Source organism: Rhodamnia argentea, chromosome 3 (assembly GCF_020921035.1).
Source record: "Rhodamnia argentea isolate NSW1041297 chromosome 3, ASM2092103v1, whole genome shotgun sequence".
Classification (NCBI taxonomy): Eukaryota; Viridiplantae; Streptophyta; class Magnoliopsida; order Myrtales; family Myrtaceae; genus Rhodamnia; species Rhodamnia argentea.
This window is the reverse complement of record NC_063152.1, coordinates 5152529-5157500: the sequence shown is the minus strand read 5'-3', so window position 1 is coordinate 5157500 and position 4972 is coordinate 5152529. Positions and strand designations below refer to the sequence as shown.

The following is a 4972-nucleotide window of genomic DNA, read 5'->3' as shown; positions in this document are numbered from 1 at the left end:
ACAGGCTACTATATCGCGTAATTATATTGCCTAAGAATGATGAAGATTTATGAATAATATATATAGGAAGGACGGCCTTTAGTTTTTCTTGTTTTTTTTTTTTTCGTTCAGCTATTTATAGTTACTCTCCTCGAGCGTTTTAAAGGTGTAAATTCGAAATCGAAAGTTGTTTAGAGTTTTGGCTTTGCTACGGAGTGAGATTGGGATAAGTATAGACAATCACATTACTTAAAGTGGAAGATGCTCGAAGATTCGATTGATTTTGAAATGGTTTTGCAAATTTAAATTGTACAATTTGGTATTGCACACCAACTCCATAAAAATAATGCCATACTTTAATGCGGAAACTCCGTATAACTAAACGATAAGAATTACTATAATTAAATTGATCGAAAAAATAATATAATTTCGACATTTTGAATGGAATTCGAATTTAATTTCAATCATTACTTTGGAATGACTCGAAAATCGATACCATCAATTTTCACATGCTAAAACCTACAAAAGCTATAAAACTCCTATAGTAAATCATAATCGTATGACAAAATCAATATGATCAATTTCCTATATGGTCTCCCTAATTAACTTGATTATTTATTTCTTACTCTAATTCAAAACATCCTTATCACACCGGGCGGCCTCTAATAACAATCTAATTTGGGTGGTTAGGAGGATAACAATGTTTAAGTCATAGTTTTGTCGCTATCGATGGGCTTGGCGACGACCTCGAAGAGTTATTTGTTTAGTCAATTATTTAATTTTTTTTATCTTTTCATTTAATTAAATATTTTCCTTTCAATTTAAGAGAGCCGGTCAATATTGGTAGACCCGCCATAACTTAAAGGATTCCTTAACTCTTTAATCATAACCTTTTAAAAGTGTTTTTTTTTTATATTTTTCCCCTCCTATAGTTTTGTATTTTGATTCTTAGCCAGCGAATGAGAAAAAAGTAAGATCAAAAGTTTGGATTCCTTTCACTATACCGGAAAGAAAAGCTTGAGTTAACGCACTTTACCAATGGATCAATCATTCCACATCACAGTGGATGCAAAAATCAAGAAGAAAAGAATTAACCAACGGGACTTCAAGAGAAGCGCAAATCACGCTACCGATTGGGTCGTCAAGATGCATCGTTCTAATCGTGTTCCAGCCCATTGGGTTTCTTTCCCGCCTCAGCCCCTTTGGGTGCTACTACGTGCTAATACCCTTCGTTTGGGCCTTTTTGTGCGAAACTCTAATTATCAGTAATGCTAGTTATTTTCTGACAAAAAAAAGAAGAAAAACGACCAATGGAATTGCGAATGAAAATCGACATTTAGGTTTTTAGAATGAAGACAACCATGGACAATATAAAATATAACAAGGTAATAACCAAGTCCCAAAAAAAAAAAAATTAGACGAATGGAAATTTCTTTATTAAATTTAATGTATTATGCTTGTATTATGGAGACTATAGTAATATAAATTTGGGCACAAAAGTTAGGTTAACCAACCACCAGGACCTCTTTCTTGTAAAGACTCGTTCATTATCGTATCTAGAAAAATCGCACGCGGAGGAGACTTTTTGACCCAAAAAAACAAAAAAAAAAACTTAATTTCGATAAATTTTAATTATTTATTTTCCTCAATAATTTATTGAGATTTTGTACTTGTATCAAGATACCTACCTGTCTTTTTCACCCAACTCGGTCTAGACACCTCTGAAAAGATGCGAGAAGAAAAGTGGTTGAGCATAATCTCTGAATTATAATATTTATTATTATACATAATTTATTATTATTGAATTATCTCGATCGGCAAAAGTCTTAATGGTTATTTATTATGGAGGCGACGAGGAGCAATGAAGTGACAGTTTGGCCGAGTGGTCTAAGGCGCCAGATTTAGGCTCTGGTCCGAAAGGGCGTGGGTTCAAATCCCACAGCTGTCAATTTTATTTTCTCAACATTTTATGTTTTGTTTTTTCCTTTTTCGATGGAAAGTTAAAGCTAAAAGAATCCAGAAAATTCTCACTCCTCTCTCCTCCCGATCCGCCTTCCTCGGCACGGCCGTCCTCTCTTGCATCCCGCCACTTAGATCCTCCTCGAGAAACGTCGATGTCTTGATGTCCTTGGATTCTATTCCCCACATCCTTAGGTCGTTCGAGTTCGAGCCCCTTAAGGAGTCCATCGTGTCTCATGAGATGATCCGTCGCTACATGATGGACGTTGATCACTCAAGCCGACACCGATGTGGCCGTGGCCGATGCCGGCTCGGTTGGCCTATGATCTCAACAAGAACCCGGTGATTCAAGTCGCAATCATCGAGCAATCGATCTATCTCGGAGGCGGCGCATGGCTTGGCGGTCAATTGTCCTTGGCCGTGGTTGTACGAAAATCGGCTCACGGCTAGGTTCATATGATGTCTAAATAGGCCGTAGCGGTGTGGCATAATGATGGTACGTAGGCATATATCTCAAAAACAAGATAGTTTTGTATCTAACTCCGAAATAGATTAAGCAACAAAGCCAATTCTTCCGGGGCCATTAAGAATATCGAATTCCATGTATCTATCGAATAGAAACGGTGTTGATAAGGAAACTCCCATTATTTCACCACGTAATTTGGGCTTTTTAAATAAGTGATTAACTATGAACAAATTCTAGAAATCATTGACATTAACTCTTTTTTTTTCGGTTAACTTACTAAAATACCATCAATTTATTGTTCTTTTTATTAGGCTAATCCATAAAAGCTACCTTTATTTTTATCATCTCCGACATTAATTTCACAATACAAATGCTCCATTACATCCATCAAGATATCAATTTTCCATCATTTATTATCATTTTACCTAGAGAATGTTATCAATTTTAATATATGGTCTTATCTTTTCATTTACAAGAAATTTCTATTCACGACAACTTATGGACACGTAATCAATTGCCTTTTTCTTTTTCTAATAGTATGAGTGAAACTATATTTCAAAGTCGAAAATTGATATTCAATTTAATTGCATAGGCGGTCTCCATAAATAAATGGAAAATAAAAATTGATCAAAAGTAGGGAAAAGTTAATTTGTTAAAAGCAAAATCAAATGCCATACATATTTATATTTAGGGCATATCTAAATATTAACAAAAGATAAATGCATAAAGGAAAACACATGAAACTTCTTATTGTTCAAATCCTACTATGAAGAAAGTAATAAAAATGATTGCAAATTCAATCTCATAGCAAGTGAATCAAAACTTTAAATTATGTTTAAACTTTTCCCCTAAAAATATATGAGACGCGAGTTTGAAAGTGAAAAATGTGTAAATAAATTTTCAACCCCATCTTGTAGTTCATAGTTGTTGATACCTAAATTTTGATTTTTCTTTTTTTTTCATTTTGTATAAAAATTAGGAATTAAACTTTAGTTCCTATCAAAATTAATTGGGAAAATTTCAGAAAGGGTCCGAAGTGGCCTCATTTTCTCAAATAATGGCCTAAAGTGAATCATGTTTCATATAAAAACATGAAGTGCTTAAATTGTTTCAAAGAAGGGCCTAGCTGAAGGGCCTTTTTGTCCTTTCCTTTTTTGATTTTTTTTATGTTTTTCTTTTTACCTTTTCTTTTCTATTTTCCTTTTTCTATTTTTCCCCTCCCCTCCCCTCCTGTTCATCATCTCCCCCTACACGTCTTCTTTGTGAGGATGTCACTGAAAGACCTACACCAACACCTTTACCTATCGGAGCCACCTTCTTCTGCGATCTACGCTGGTCACCACAGCCACAAATGCCTTTACTTGGGCGGCGCTGGGCTACCCTCACCTAGGCCAGCATGGGGCGAGGGCCTCTCACCTTGCTGGTAATGATGATACACAGGCATTGGAACTCACCTTGTTGGTAACAAAGGATGCCGAAGGCAGCGGAATCACAGTGGAGGACGCCATGGATTGCAGTTGCGGTTTGAGCTAATGTGGCATCGCGGAGAGAGATGAAATAGAGGCAGCAAGATGAGATTTGGAGGAAATGAGATCGTGAGATGGAGAGGAGAAGAAGGATTTGTACTTTTGCTTTATTTATTTTTCCTTTTTTGTGTCTGAAAATTAGGTGGATCGTGTGGCGGTCGACTAGATGACTCGAGCCTGACTATACTGGGATGGACGGCAAAAGCCGAGTGCTGGTGAAAGGCGCTAACGTCAGCTGCGCAGCGACGACCGAAGAAAGAGTCCCATGAAATTGTCGGTGAAAAGCAGCTAGAGGGAGTCCCGTTGCTCACCCGCGCGCGCTCCTAGTCCGAGATTCGACCCACCGATGTCATTGCCACTCATCGTAGAGCCGGTTTGGCCCGTCCTCTCTTATTTCTTTTAGCCAAGAAACCAGGGGGCTCGGCGGCAGAGTTGAGCAGACGAAAGAGAGAGCAAAAGCTCCGGCGTTGGTCATGATGCAAGGATCGCGGCTAGAGGTGGTGTCCTCATTGGGTAGCAAGTAACATCGCGGCTCATATGGGTCACTGGGATCCGTCATAGGAGCTTAGTCGGCATAGAGTAGCCAGCAGAGCCCAACGTTGAGGACTTCAGCGAAGGCGCAGTGAATAGAGTTTCATGGCACTTGAGCAGCGACTAAGAGGTGTCGATCTCGCCAGATTTGATCAAGATGTTGGCGGCAGCACATACGACGCCACTCATTTGTGGATGTGGTGACTGGAGTCGACGGCGGGAGAAGGAGGCTCCAACAGGTGAAGGCATTGGCGCAAGTCTTTCAGCGACATCCCCATGAAGAAGACGTGTGGGGGGAGATGATGAACAGGGCAGGGGAGGGGAAAAAAGAAAAAGATAAACAAAAAAGAAAAGGCAAAAACATAAACATAAAAAAATCAAAAGATAAAAATGCCATTCAGCTAGGCCTTATTTTGAAACAATTTGAGCATTTTAGGCCCTTATTTGAAACAATATTCACTTCAGGCTCTCATTTGAGAAAACGAGGGCACTTCATGCCCTTTTTCAAATT

At 38.3% G+C, this 4972-nt stretch overlaps 1 non-coding gene across 1 annotated transcript; it reads left to right on the top strand.

The window, feature by feature from the left end:
• The first annotated feature begins 1847 nt into the window (after positions 1-1847).
• Positions 1848-1927, top strand: TRNAL-UAG. The gene has a single exon. It is a non-coding gene; the product is annotated as a tRNA-Leu (tRNA).
• The last annotated feature ends 3045 nt before the right edge of the window (positions 1928-4972 follow it).